The 15,189-nt window shown below is 37.9% G+C and overlaps 1 protein-coding gene and 1 long non-coding RNA gene across 2 annotated transcripts in view; one reads left to right on the top strand and one right to left on the bottom strand.

Annotated features, from left to right (window-relative positions):
• The window catches only part of LOC134757135 (uncharacterized), a 99,341-nt gene extending 94,618 nt beyond the window's left edge, over positions 1 to 4,723 (top strand). Inside the window, exon 8 of the long non-coding RNA XR_010130806.1 lies at positions 2,326 to 4,723. This is a non-coding gene — a long non-coding RNA (uncharacterized lncRNA). The remainder of the gene's footprint in view (positions 1 to 2,325) is intronic.
• Positions 1 to 15,189, bottom strand: part of TSHR (thyroid stimulating hormone receptor) — a 193,257-nt gene that overhangs the window by 134,119 nt on the left and 43,949 nt on the right. The window lies entirely within an intron of this gene.

Below are 15,189 nucleotides of genomic sequence, written 5' to 3'. Positions count from 1 at the left end.
ACTCTTAGAGAACAGAGCATGTGTAATTATCTTTGTAGTTTATCATAATGGCATGTACAAATCCTTTATAAACATCTGTTTATTGGAGAAAAAACCTACTTATATGTCTCAAAAATTTTGTACATCTGTTAAGATTTTCCTTGTATCGCCAAGTCAATCCTAAGCCAAAAGAACAAAGCTGGAGGCATCACACTACCTGACTTCAAACTATACTACAAGGCTACAGTAACCAAAACAGCATGGTACTGGCACCAAAACAGAGATACAGATCAATGGAACAGAACAGAGCCCTCAGAAATAACGCCGCGTATCTACAACTATCTGATCTTTGACAAACCTGAGAAAAACAAGCAATGGGGAAAGGATTCCCTATTTAATAAATGGTGCTGGGAAAACGGGCTAGCCATATGTAGAAAGCTGAAACTGGATCCCTTCCTTACACCTTATACAAAAATCAATTCAAGATGGATTAAAGACTTAAACGTTAGACCTAAAACCATAAAAACCCTAGAAGAAAACCTAGGCATTACCATTCAGGACATAGGCATGGGCAAGGACTTCATGTCTAAAACACCAAAAGCAATGGCAACAAAAGACAAAATTGACAAATGGGATCTAATTAAACTAAAGAGCTTCTGCACAGCAAAAGAAACTACCATCAGAGTGAACAGGCAGCCTATAAAATGGGAGAAAATTTTCACAACCCACTCATCTGACAAAGGGCTAATATCCAGAATCTACAATGAACTCCAACAAATTTACAAGAAAAAAACAAACAACCCCATCAAAAAGTGGGCGAAGGACATGAACAGACACTTCTCAAAAGAAGACATTTATGCAGCCAAAAAACACATGAAAAAATGTTCATCATCACTGGCCATCAGAGAAATGCAAATCAAAACCACAATGAGATACCATCTCACACCAGTTAGAATGGCAATCATTAAAAAGTCAGGAAACAACAAGTCCTGGAGAGGATGTGAAGAAATAGGACCACTTTTACACTGTTGGTAGGACTGTAAACTGGTTCAACCATTGTGGAAGTCAGTGTGGCGATTCCTCAGGGATCTAGAACTAGAAATACCATTTGACCCAGCCATCCCATTACTGGGTATATACCCAAAGGACTATAAATCATGCTGCTATAAAGACACATGCACACGTATGTTTATTGCAGCATTATTCACAATAGCAAAGACTTGGAACCAACCTAAATGTCGAACAATGATAGACTGGATTAAGAAAATGTGGCACATATACACCACGGAATACTATGCAGCCATAAAAAATGATGAGTTCATGTCCTTTGTAGGGACATGGATGAAATTGGAAATCATCATTCTTAGTAAACTGTGGCAAGAACAAAAAACCAAACACCTCATATTCTCACTCATAGGTGGGAATTGAACAATGAGAACATATGGACACAGGAAGGGGAACATCACACTCTGGGGACTGTTGTGGGGTGGGGGGAAGGGGGAGGGATAGCAATGGGAGATATACCTAATGCTAGATGACGAGTTTGTGGGTGCAGCACAGCATGGCACATGTATACATATATAACTAACCTGCACATTGTGCACATGTACCGTAAAACTTAAAGTGTTATAATAACAAATCAATCAATCAATCAATAAAAAAGATTTTCCTTGTAAAAACTAGATAGGAAAAAGCTTTTATTTATTTATTTATTTATTTTGAGACAGAGTCTCCCTCTGTCGCCAGTCTGGAGTGCAGTGGCGCGATCTCGGCTCACTGCAATCTCCGCAGGAGAAAACACTTAACTCATATTTTCCAGGGGACTTTTTAATGTAATTAAAACAGAAAAATAATCTTTTTCCTAGTAGTTACTACATATGACTAAAAATTATAATTACTATTCCTTTTAGGCCATAAATATTGCAGCATAATTTTTAGAACCTGATGAACTAGTATAAAAACTGGTTTGAAAAAACTAATAAAATAGATAAACACGTAGCAAAATTGGTCAAGCAAAAGAAAAGAGAAAGCATGATACATAATTGTACTGGGAATGAAAAAGAAGCGACAACTATAAATACTGTACAAATTTGAAAAAATAACTTAAAAGAATACTGTGAATAGCTTTATCTTCAAAGCTTTTAAAAATTAAAAGAAACTGATGTATCTAAAAAATATAAATGACCAAAATAGAAATAGCAAAGCCTGAACAGACAACTAATAACTGAATAAATTATTATTTTTGTCTATCTTTTTTCCCTGTCCCTAAAAATGCACTAGTCAGAATGGTTTTACAATTTACCAAACTTTCAAAAACCTGATACTTTTTTTCTTAATCAATTTCAGAAAAAAAAAGAAAGAAGAAAAGAGAGGAAGGAAGGGAAGGAAAAGAAAAGTGTTTCAATTCATTTTATGAAGATACTACAATCTTGACACTAAAACTGGGCCTGGATAGTACAAGAAAGGAAAAACCCAACTCAATCATGTTAGTTCCTAGCTCCAGCTAATTGAATGCTGTCATCTAGGCCTTTGACTCTCAAGAGAGCGACAGTAAGATATAAGAACAGTGGAGAAGTTTTTCTGGTAGCTATGAAAATGAGAACATGATGGAATTAGTGCTGAGTACCAAGAAGCAGTGATGTCCGTAATGGAGTTCTCAGCAGCGACCTGAAGAATCAGATTTACCCAACTTCAGTTTAAGATAGTTGTGGTGAGTTTCTGTTATGTCCAAATCTAAATATTGACTGATACATCTTACATGTACATCTTTTGGCCATATACCAAAAATATAGCAAATTTCATATTTAATAGGGAAACTCTAGAAGTATTGTCTTTAAGGTTAAGAAGACAGAATGTTGCTATTCAACATTGTACTGGGGTTTCTAATGAATGCAATAAGACAAAAAATAGGAATTAATTTTGAAAAGGGAGAAAAAAATGGTTTTTTTATATATTTTCCTGTAGGAAAAAGCAAGAGAGTTAAGCAATGTTGTTGCATATAAAGATTAGTGTACAACCATCCATAGTGCTCATATATACCAGCAAAAAATCATTTAGAAAGTGTAAATTTAAAAAGCTCATTAAAAAGGAAAAACAAAAACTATAATATAGTTAAAAATAAATGAAACTCATACAAGATCTCAGTTGAGAAAATTATTAGAGCTGATTGAAAGACAAAATGAAAAGAAACTAGACATATATATGGCTGTTCCGAAATTTAAATTATCTATAGAATAAAAAATTACATAAACAAAGTTAAATGACTAGTATCTAACTTCTTAGTCAATACATATTTAAAAAATTAAATTAAAAGGCAAGTGATAAACTGGGAAGAGATATTTACTAGTTGCATACCAAAGCATTAATACCCAAGATATATAAAGAACTCTTATGAAGCAATAAAAAGATAAGGCAATAAATAATTTATAGAAAAAGAAGGTAAAGTGAAACAAGAAAAAGCATGAAAAATGCTCAATCTCAGTAGTCATCAGGAAAATGAGAGCAAGAAGAATACTTATCAGATTGGTAAATATTTAAAATGTCTGAGGATATGGTGAGGATATTTGGAGATAGAAATTTTCGTTTACTCGGGAGTGAATTCTGCTACAATCACTGCAAAGAGTAATTTGGAACTATCTGGTAAAATTGAAGTTAACTATGTCTTCCAACCCAACAAGTCCTCATCTAGGTATATTCTCCCCCCACAACTGGCACAGTTGACGTACACAAGAATACACAAGGATGTTCAGTCTAGCAACCTTTGCAAGACTCAACTTTGTGGAACAACTTAAAGCTCATCATAGGGGAAATGGATAAACAAATTCTGATTTATTTACATGACAAAATACTAGATAGCCAAAAATATAAACTAGACTACATGCATCAACATTAATTTCTCTTGAATTCACATATGGAGTCAAGAAAGTAAGCTATAGAATGATACAGAAAATATGATACAGTTTAAATAAAATGTTGAAATACAAAACACAGTCCTATGGCATTTGTGGTTGTGGGCAGATATGATAAAACGAAGAGTAAAATGCATATCAACTGCAGCACACTGGTAACTCCCGAGGAAGAAAGAGAATGAACATGAAACAAAGAGGAACTCTAGTATGATGTTTTATTTTTAAAAAACACAATGATTACTTTTCCTGGAGGTGGGCGCATAGGGGTATTTATTATAGTACACTGTGTATCTTTGTGCATTTTAAATATTCCATAATAAAGAAACTGCAATTAATATGCAGTGTAGCCAGTATATGAATCAATGTGGTCTACAAACCAAATGATGATACTGACAAACGTTTCGCCAACTTGGAAACCCTAGAAACTTCATTTTAAAAGATCTTCTTATACATAGGACAAATCATTTGTTTCCTTTTCCACAAATGAAGAGGACATAAAAGCATGATTACATTGACATGATTTTAAAAATCTGAGACTACTGAAGCTATTTTTAGCTGAAGTTATTATTAATACTGAAGCGATTATTAGCTGAAGAGTAAAGAATCACTCTCTCTGAATTAACACTGTAGGCCTCTCCTTTAAAAATGTGGGTGTTTTGACAATGTAATCAAGTTTAATGTGGGTTTGAATTTTATTTTAATTAGCCAGTAAGCAAGAAAATTGTGTGTCTTGTTTGAAGACTGTTTATGGGTAAAATACAATTTCATATTGTATGGGTACATTGCTATATATCATGGACAGATGAGCTTTTATACTCATTAAAAAGGAAATCCTGTTAAAGAACAACAAATTAATGTTCTGGTTATTTAAAGAGAAAAATTTCCATTATTCATACAGTAATTGGAAACTTTTAAGAATTTCTTAAGGAGAGTATGTTTCAAACTGGTGCAGGAAATAAGAAGTTGGATAAAAAACAGCTAGCAATTCTTCACATTTTAAGGATAATTCACATAGATAAAGCTTAAAGACCTTAATTTCCTTTTGAAATTCATTTATTTTGCCTTATTTTACATATTTATATTGGTAGAATCTCAATGCATGCACTATATGCTAGAATAAGAAATGTAAACTACCTAGAGTTCACGTCCAAGATAAAATTTCTAGTAAATTTTACCTGTTGGTTCTAGAAAATGGTCTACAAAGCCAGGCGCAGTGGCTCACGCCTGTAATCCCGGCACTTTGAGAGGCCAAGGTGGGCAGATCATGAAGTCAGGAGATGGAGACCATCCTGGCTAACAAGGTGAAACTCCGTCTCTACTAAAAATACAAAAAATTAGCCGGGCGTGGTGGGGGGCGCCTGTAGTCCCAGCTAATTGGGAGGCTGAGGCAGAAGAATGGCGTGAACCCGGGAAACGGAGCTTGCAGTGAGCCGAAATCATGCCACTGCACTCCAGCCTGGGTGACAGAGCGAGACTCCATCTCAAAAAAAAAAAGAAGAAAGAAAGAAAATGGTCTACAAGTTTGTGTTTGAAGTAACTGATCAGCAATCAACAAAATTATTGAGTATTGCTTTATGACCAACAGTGTCATCATCATCAGTGTTGTTAGGTGAAGAATAGACATACCCCTACTCTCCAACCCTCCATAAGTTTTCAGAATTGAGTCTGGACACAGTGATCTGTCCAAGGCTGATCAATACATAATATGGTGCCAACTTGCAAAAAAGTAGATCATTAAATTGCTACGTTCACAATGGTTTTTTGTAGTCCCTCTGTTCAGAAAGAGCGCTAAGATGGTTAAAACTAAGGGTTTGAACCTAAGTGATCCTGCTCTCTCACCCTGTTCTGTGAATACAGATTTCCTTTTCAATCAGGACAGTACTTCTCATTGATTATAAGGAACAAACTAGAGATGACTTAGAAATGGACTAATCCGGTCCTGCTGTTTTACAAATAACATGTGAAGTCCTAAACTTCCCATTCTGTAAGTGAGAATACAGTATGGAAAGAAGGAGAAAAGTGTAGTGTTATGGGAGAAAGTGGAGAAACCTGATAAACAGCATCTCAGCCAGGTGATCAATGTCAACGACATCAGTGATAGGACATGTGGACAGTATGAACCCTTGATATGAAGTGATGAGAATGACATTTCACCTTGCTGGTCTTCCTCTCTAAAACTCATAACCCCAGTCTATTAATGAGAAAAAAAGAGACAAATCCCAATTGAGGGACATTCTACAAAATATCTGGCCAGTACTCTCAAAATTCTCAGGGCCATCAAAAACAAGAAAACTGTAAGACCGTCAGTGTCAAGAGTTGCTCAGGGAGACCTGATGACTATCTTAGTCTACTGGCACAGCAAAATACCACAGACTGAATGGCTTAAGCAGCAGACATTTATTTCTTACAGTTTTGGAGGTTGGACAGTCTAAGGTCAAGGTGTCAGTATAAATCAAGCTCTGGTTTCTCTTCCTCTTCTTATAGGACACTAATCCTCATGACCTCATATAAATCTAATTCCCTCCAAAGACCCCATCTCCAAATAGCATCACATTAGGGTTAGAACTTCAACATGAATTTTGAGAGGACGCAAACATTTAAATACGTAACAGTGACAAAATGTAATGTGGTATCCTGGATAGCATCTGGGACTGAAAAAGTTTGTTAGGTGAAAATGAAGGAAATCTAAATAAGATATGGACTTCAGTTAATAATAATGTATCAATATTTGTTTATTGATTGTGATAAATATACTAATGTAAAGCATTAATAATAAGGTGTTAGGGGCTAACTTGTGTCCCCATCCAAATTTATATATTGGAGTCCTAACCCCAGTACCTCAGAAAGTGACTATATTTGGGGCCAGGAATGTTAACTCACGCCTGTAATCCCAGCACCTTGGGAGACCGAGGCGGGCAGATCACGAGGTCAGGAGATGGAGACCATCCTGGCCAACATGGTGAAACCCCATTTCTACTAAAAAAATACAAAAATTAGCTGGGCATGGTGGTGCGTGCCTGTAATCCCAGCTATTCGGGAGGCTGAGGCAGGAGAATTGCTTGAACCAGGGAGTCGGAGGTTGCAGTGAGCCAAGATTGCACCACTGCACTCTAGCCTGGTGACAGAGCAAGACTCAGATTAAAAAAAAAAAAAATTGACTATATTTGGAAATAGGGCCCTGAAAGAGGTAGTTTAGTTAAAATGAGGTCATTGGGGTGGGCCCTAATCCAAATTGACTCGTGTCCTTGATAAGAAGAGGAGATCAGGACAGAGACAAAACCATGTGAGAACACAGCAAGAAGGAGGCCATGGGCAAGACAAGGAGAGATGCCCCAGAAAAGCCTCTTGATCTTGGACTAATAGCCTCCAGAACTGAGAGAAAATAAACTGTTGTTGTTTAAGCCACCCAGTCTGTGGGGCTTTGTGACAGCAGCACTAGCAAGTGAATACATAGGGGAAAATGCGTGTAAAGTATATGGGAACTACCTGGACCATCTTCACAACTTTTTTTAAAACCTAAAACTGTTCTAAAACAGAAAGTTTATTTTAAAGGCATGAAGCCCAAAGAGGTTAAGCAAGGTAAGATAATACATGAGTCAAAAATACCATTGTGAAGCCCAGTTATGCCTCTTACTGTGTGGGCAAGTCATTTACTCTCTTTAAGATTTTGCTCATTTATGATATAAAATTAAGGGCTAGTATCAGCCATGCTTATTTCATAGGGTTAGTATCATATCAGTGGAATTAATATTAAATACATGCAAAAGCAATTTTATCAAAGGACCCGTTACTATTAAATGTTTTGTTCTAGGCCCATCGCTATTTTAAGCAGAGGTCAAATTATTTAGAACTTTTATCTGCTGTTAATCCAGTCCTCCTTTCATCACTCCTTACTGACGTCATACCCGAAAACTTCAGTAGCTCCGCGGTTCCAAGAACACATTAGTCAGATTATAACCTGTGGTGGCAGTCTGCTTTCCTAATTAGAATTAGCCATCTCAAAACTGCAAATGCTTGTCTTGAGTGGCATCCTGGGGGATATGACATTCAGACAACACCACAGCTTGAGAAGCAACCCTGTGAACAATATTGATTGTGGATCAATATTTTTCCTGTATATGAAAGAAAATATGTTTTTCTACTAAGTATGATACTTTATGGCAGGTCTCCAAAATACAGTATCCAAGGTAATACACTGGGGGGTGCAGAAAAAATATGAGAACTTTCTCTTATAATTTTAAAAATTCATGCTTTTTGAATTTGTGTTTTTGTGTGTTCGTTTTATAATTTGCATGGTATATTATACAGTAATATGTGCCTATAAAACATGCATAAATACACATATATTTCAGAGTGCCAATATATTTTAGAGTGCTGATTGAGAGTACACACAGAGTTACATGTGCGTGCGCGCATGCACACACACACACACACACACACACACACACACACACACACACACACACACACAAAGGCTTGAGTCCCCTTCATGAGAAGGCAGGAGAAACAGGACCAGTGCATAGACAAGTACAAATTGGATTTGCAGTCTTTTTCCCTTAAATATTATAGGAGAGAAAAGGAGCATATTTTCATCTCCAGAGATGTTTTCAAACTATAGGCTCTGCTGCATATTGGTTAAGTGCCTTGCAATAATCACTCAATCTCTTTATGCCCCAGTTCCCTCACCCTTAAGGTGGGGATCCTAACAGTGCCTTCCTCATATTATATTTCCTAGGTAGGAGAGAAATGGGGAGAAAACCATGAGTATCCAAGGATGGAAACTTTCTTAATCAGAAGGCCATGTGGTTGTTAACACCCGTGGGGCATCCTGCTCATACATATGTTTTTCCTTGTTTAAATAAACCATGAATGTCACTTCCAGTATTTCTGAGTCAGCAAATCAAAGAGTGAGGGGCAGGCTATTGTGACAGACTTTGTGGAGTGAGCTGGCAGCAATGACCATGACGGTTGCTGGGACCATTGTGACCAGGAAACAGAGTAAGTGGAGAGGGACATAAACTGGGCCCAGTACCACTACTACCCCTCCGCTACCTAACTGTCTTTGGTAAAGAAATAGATTTTTGTATACATTGCTACAGATGGGCATTTGCCTGATGAAAGGGAGTATGGAGGACACTCCAGGCAAGGGGAATAGTATGTGCAGTGTCAATGGAGGTGTGAAAATACATGGAGCATTAAGGGCTTTTGAGGGTTCCAAGTTCATGTAAATGTGAGTGCCAAATCAGTGAACCATGCTTATTTGAGCCACAGCTGTGTGCTTTATGTATAGTACATGTCTAAGAAATATTCAGTATTGTCTTGATAAGTGAGTAGAACATATAGGAGATATCAGAATCCCCTTCTTGGGAGCATTTTCTTTGGCAGATTACAATCCCCGCCTTTAAGGGTTTTGGTACACAACCTCTGAAGTGCTATCTGTTGACCCACCGGGGTCGGGAGAGGGGAGACGAGTAAAGTGCTATTATTTGAGGTCAGGGTGTTTTAAACTGCAAATTGTAACCCATTGGTAGATTGTAAAATCAATTTAGGGTATCATAACCATAATTTTAGAAAAGTGAAATGAAATAAAATAGAGCACAGATGTACAAAAACATGTCTATATCCCAGGGCACAATGTAAAATATATTTTATACCACGGGTTATGGGCAAAAAGGTCAAGCCACTGGTCTACATGATAGTTAGTACAAGCCCTTAGTAAATCAGTAGGCAGGTTCTGGCGATGCTACTAAAAACAAATTGGCGGGATTTAGTGACTGATTGAATGTGGAAGTTAAAGACGAATGAAGATTCAACATTTCTGGCCTAAGCTAGTAGGTGAAGTGTGCAAAGCCATTAAAACTGAGATTAAAAATGAAAAAACACACATGTTGTGAGATTACTTTGGGGCTGGAATGGGGGTTAGGGGCAGGATGTCAGGGAGAAGATCATACATTTTGTTGGGATATATTACATTTGAGATTCCTGCAGGTCATCCAAGTGGAGATGGATCTGTGAAAATGGTTTGCTATTCACTCGACCCAGAAAACCCCTCAAAATCAGGCAAATCAAGAGTTTCAAATATTTGTGTTTCCTTTAAGAACACTTGTGAAACTGCCCAGGCCATCAAGGGTGTGCATATATGAAAAGCCACCAAGTATCCGAAAGATGTCACTTCACAAAAACAGCGTGCACCATTCTGACATTACAATGGGGGAATTGGTAGTGCCCAGGTCAAGTGATGGGGCTGGACACAGGAGGCAAATAAGAAATGTAGTCTGAAGCACAAGGAAGAGGTCAGGGCTAATGATAAAATGTGGCAGTCATTATTATCCAGGTGATAGCTGACACTTTAAATTGGATGAGATTTTTCTAAGGAGCATGTGTGCTGTACAAAAAGGACAAAGGATGAAACACGTGGGGAGGTCAACCTTTAATGAGCGAGTCACCGGAGCAGTAGAATGAAAATGAAGTAGAAGGAGAACCGAGTCTATTTGTCACAGAAATATTATATGTTGCAGAAATAACAGCACAAAAGAAACTAAACAGCAGTCTTTTAAACTGGCAGTTAAGAGGCATTAGGGACCTTAATGAGAGAAATTACCATGGAGTTGAGAAATAGGATAGCAAACCAGATTTCAGCCAGTTGAAGAGTAGTCAATGGTAACTAATGACAAACGGTTTTCTGTTTATGGCATGAGTGGAAGAAAATGGGTAGAGGGTTAACTATGGAGGGAATAGGGCGAAGAGCAGGGATTTATAATTGGGACATTAGGTAATATTTTTGGGTAGAGTGAAGGATAAAGGTTGATGATAATAGCAAACCTATAGTGCTTACTATGTGCTAGAGATTACTCTAAGCACTTTACATAGATTAACTCAATTAAATCTTCACAACAACATTGAGATAGGTAATACTATTATCCTTATTTTACAAATGGGGAAACTGAAGCACAGACTGGTTAAGTAAACAGAGCAAAATCACACACAACTGATATTAGAGATAGGATTTGAATTCAGCTTGGGTTACCAGAGTCTATGCTCTTTTACACTTAGCTGGAAAGAGAAAGATGTAGGAAAACAGGAAATAAAGGGCTATAATCCCTTACCCAGAAACTTTTGGGGCCAGATGTATTTCAGAATTCAAAAATTTTCAGATTTTAGAAAGGTAATATACATATGTTTGATTATACTCAAGCAGGAACTGGGGCTGTACTTTGAAACAATCACATTGATAATTGATATTTTTGTAGTAAATATGTGAGTAAATAAAGATGATATCACCTCGTGTCAGTTTGGGCCAAATTCTGCTGCAATGTAGGTTGCCAAAAACTTTCAATGTTCAGAGCTGTTTGAATTTTGGACTTGTGTTTAAGGGACTGTGTTTCTGCAACAGCCAAGTGTGTCTTAGAAGGGGAGGAAGAAAAATGAATGACGGTGAAAGATTGGTGAAAGGAACATCTGTTCCTTTGTGAAAAGAGAAGGCAGGCAAAAGCAAGATCAAGAAAGTTAGTCCCACTCTTCCCCTAAGTGGCCTGAGGTGATCTGTGAAAATAGTTTTCTATTCACTGGACCCAGAAAACCCCTCAAAATCAGGCAAATCAAGAGTTTCAAATAGTTGTGTTTCCTGTAAGAACACTCGTGAAACTGCCCAGGCCAACAAGGGTGTGCCTATACGAAAAGCCACCAAGTATCTGAAAGATGTCACTTCACAGAAACAGTGTGTACCATTCTGACGTTACAATGGGGGAGTTGGTAGTGCCCAGGCCAAGCAGTGGGGCTGGACACAGGGTTGGTGGCCCAAAATGAGTGCTGAATTTTTGCTGCACATGTTTATAAATGCTGAGAGAAATGCCGAACTTAAGGGTGTGGATGTAGATTCTCAGGTCATTGAGCATACCGAGGTAAATAAAGCACCTAAGATTTGCTACTGGCCTTATAGAGCTCATGGTCGGATTAACCCATGCATGTACTCTCCCTGCCACATCAAGATGATCCTTACTGAAAAGGAACAAATTTTTCCTAAACCTGAAGAGAAGTAATCTGGAACAATCTATTCCTTTTCAGTAAGGGTTCAGTAAGTTTCTTTTGTGCTGATATTTCTGCAACATATGATATTTCTGTTGTAAATAAGGAAAAAAAGATATCTCAAAAGAAACTGAAGAAACAAAAACTTATGGCATGGGAACAAATTCAGCATAAAATAAATGCAATTAAGAGTTAAAAAAAAATAAAAGTTAGTTCCCAGCTTCTCACTCCCAACTCCCACAGAGAAGTACTGTTCTGTGTTCTCATCAAAGGCCAGATGTCAGACCTACCTCACCATCTTTCCCTTAAGGCCTAGAATCGCCTGTCCTTGCTTTTCCTTGAAAAGTTGGTGCATTTTACTCAGCCCACAAGTAGCATCTGCAGGTGATTCTGCCTCTCCCTGCCAGCTGTGAGACAGAATGGGAGAGAGATTGAGAGACAGAGGCTGCCACTGGAGAGATCCTCTATAGACCCCACTTCCCTTTTGCAACTAGCAATATTCCCCTCTTAATTAATTCATTAGCTACTCAGCAGGGGAAAAACAAACCTTAGAAAACTGTTAAAGCATTGGAGAGTGCTTAAGGGATAAGTGAAACAAAACCGGAAGATTTTGTCATGACCCCTGAGGAAGAGAGAATAGGAGGAGAGAGAGAGAATGAGTATGAAGAGGCTATGAATCAGGTGGAGGGAAAGAGAGAGTGGGAGTCTGACTGGGACCCATGAAGACTGAGGAGTATACCCCAATGGTAGGCAGGCTTTCTTCCAGAAGCTCTGTAGCATCTATCACTGCATCTTACCTTCCCAGCCACCACCAGATTCAGGCCACAAGGATCCCAGTTTTCTTTATTCAGCAGATGTGGGGCCGGGGATCCTTAACTCAATTGGATAGGAGAATAAAAGCATGAAAATATTCCTGGTGTTCCCAGCAGTGATCCTGGTCATCCGAATCCAGAAAAACGTTGTTAAACATCGTGCTAGATGTCAAAATATTTCTAGTGGTGCTTATGGTACATGTTAAGTTAAAGAACCTGAAATGACATTCTGGTTTGCAACAGATTTCTGGGGTGGTATTACAATGTCAGTTGTCTTAGGAGTTAAAAGTTTTGGCCGGGTGTGGTGGCTCACGCCTGTAACCCCAGCACTTTGAGAGGCCAAGGCGGGCGGATTGCCTGAGCTCAGGAGTTCGAGACCAGCCTGGGCAACATGGTGAAACCCTGTCTCTACTAAAATACAAAAAATTAGCCAGGTGTGGTGGCATGCGCCTGTAGTCCCAGCTACTCGGGAGTCTGAGGCTGGAGAATCGCTTGAACCCGGGAGGCGGAAGTTGCAGTGAGCCAAGATCATGCCACTGCACTCCAGCCTGGGTGACAGAGCAAGACTCTGTCTCAAAAAAAAAGAAAAAAAATTTGGTAGTCTTCCCGAAAAATTTAATACTCATGTGAAATACATTCCAAACAACTGACTTCTACAGTGCAGCCCTATAAATTGGAGATTGCTTGTTTTTTATATTCCTTTTGCCAAAGTTACTAAAATTACTGGTCTAACAGAAATCAAAAATAATATATTCTTTTGACTCAACAGCATGGCAGCATCTTCACATCCAGAGCTTGATTTTGGAGTCAATATGACTTCACTGGGCATTTTCTAGACCCAGAGAACGAGTTGGCAAATCATTCTATCTGGCAATGTTAATGGAAAAAAATCCACTTTTAGCTTTATAATTAAAGCAACTCTGTATAGTTTAATTATCCATGTGAATTGCAGCACAGGTGAAATATTGATCAAACCTGCCAATGTTACAAAACTGAGAGAAAGAGCAAATATGTTAGATAACACACACTAACATTTTGATCTTCCACCTCCTCAAGCTCCATCATCCGAAATGGGAGCAATTTGGAGGATCATGTTGTATACAGAATGGAGGAAAAACCTGGAATGTTTAGCCTAGAAGAGAAAAGACTTGTTAGTGGTGAAGAGGAAGAAAGTCTTTAAGTAGAAATGATTACTTCTGATTTGGTCCATGATGGCTCTGGTGAACATATCTAAGACTAATGGTGGTAGATTTTCTCCAATATAAAAAAGAATAACAGAATTCTTCAAAAATAAGACAGGAAGCTCTTTTTACCCTATGTATTCAAGAGATGAATATCATGAATCAGGTATAGGAGATTCTCACACTGGGTGTGAGGTTAAAGTACACGATATCCAAGTCTCTAAAACTCTGTAAGTCCATGGAAATTATAATAACTACTGCCTCTTTTTTCTCCAAGCAATATGATATCCTCAAAATTGGATGCCAATGAGAAAATGCAAGTTGATGCTAAGACCCCAGTTGGTTTTACAATTGTGCAATCAAGTTTTAAGTGTTCTTGATGGAACCAGCCAACCTGAGACAGCCCATTTCCTTAGTCATGGAGATGTACTTTTGGAAGGAAAAATCTGTAGTAGGCATAAATCAGTCCAAGCCAGTGGCTTTCCAAGAGGGTATGATTACAAAAGAGACAAAATTATTATAGCCCAGAAGAGGAAAAGAAAGCAGAACTCATTATCCTTATAAAATACGTCCTTTGATTCTTCCTTCTACTCTATTGCACACACTGTTTCTTAGGCTATCTAGTTGTCAGTGAGGTCAAGATAATGTTGGGTATCACTCATTTTCTTTATATTGGCTTTAGAGAGACAGCCAAGATTAGCCATTCCAGTTTCTTTTTATAATAACTACTCCTTAAGAAATTCAAGTTTCTCGATGTTGGAAATCATTTAAAGTTCTCTAGTATGCAGCAGTAGCTTCTGCTTGATTTTTATAAGTAATAACTTCGAGATATTGCAGTGTGATTACATAAGAGGTCATAATGGAAGTCTGTTTTTCTCCTTTGTAACACCCACCAAACATGTAATTATTTGATCATTGTTGGCTGTCTGTCTAAAATGTAAATTCCATGAAAGTGTGGGCAACTCATCTGTTCTGTTCAGCATTCGATTTCCAGCACCTAGCACAGTGTTAGCACTCAAACAATATTAATTTGAACAAAGAAATCTAACATATGAATGATTGCCTGCCCCAATACTCTTATTTCCCACATAACACACACACTGTGACTTTTCTCAGGCAGTTTCTTAAAAGAATAGAAGCAACCAATATTTTTTCCCTCAAATTTCAGAAAGAAAGTTTTTTGGTCCCTTTGTCTTGGATCAGGGCAAGGATTCTATTTCCTCCTTTTAAATTACTTCATTAATCCTTGTTATTAACTATATCAGATGGGCACTGGGGGGTTCA

Source organism: Gorilla gorilla, chromosome 15 (assembly GCF_029281585.2).
Source record: "Gorilla gorilla gorilla isolate KB3781 chromosome 15, NHGRI_mGorGor1-v2.1_pri, whole genome shotgun sequence".
Classification (NCBI taxonomy): Eukaryota; Metazoa; Chordata; class Mammalia; order Primates; family Hominidae; genus Gorilla; species Gorilla gorilla.
The sequence above is the reverse complement of the archived record's forward strand: the minus strand, read 5'-3'. Positions and strand labels throughout refer to the sequence as shown.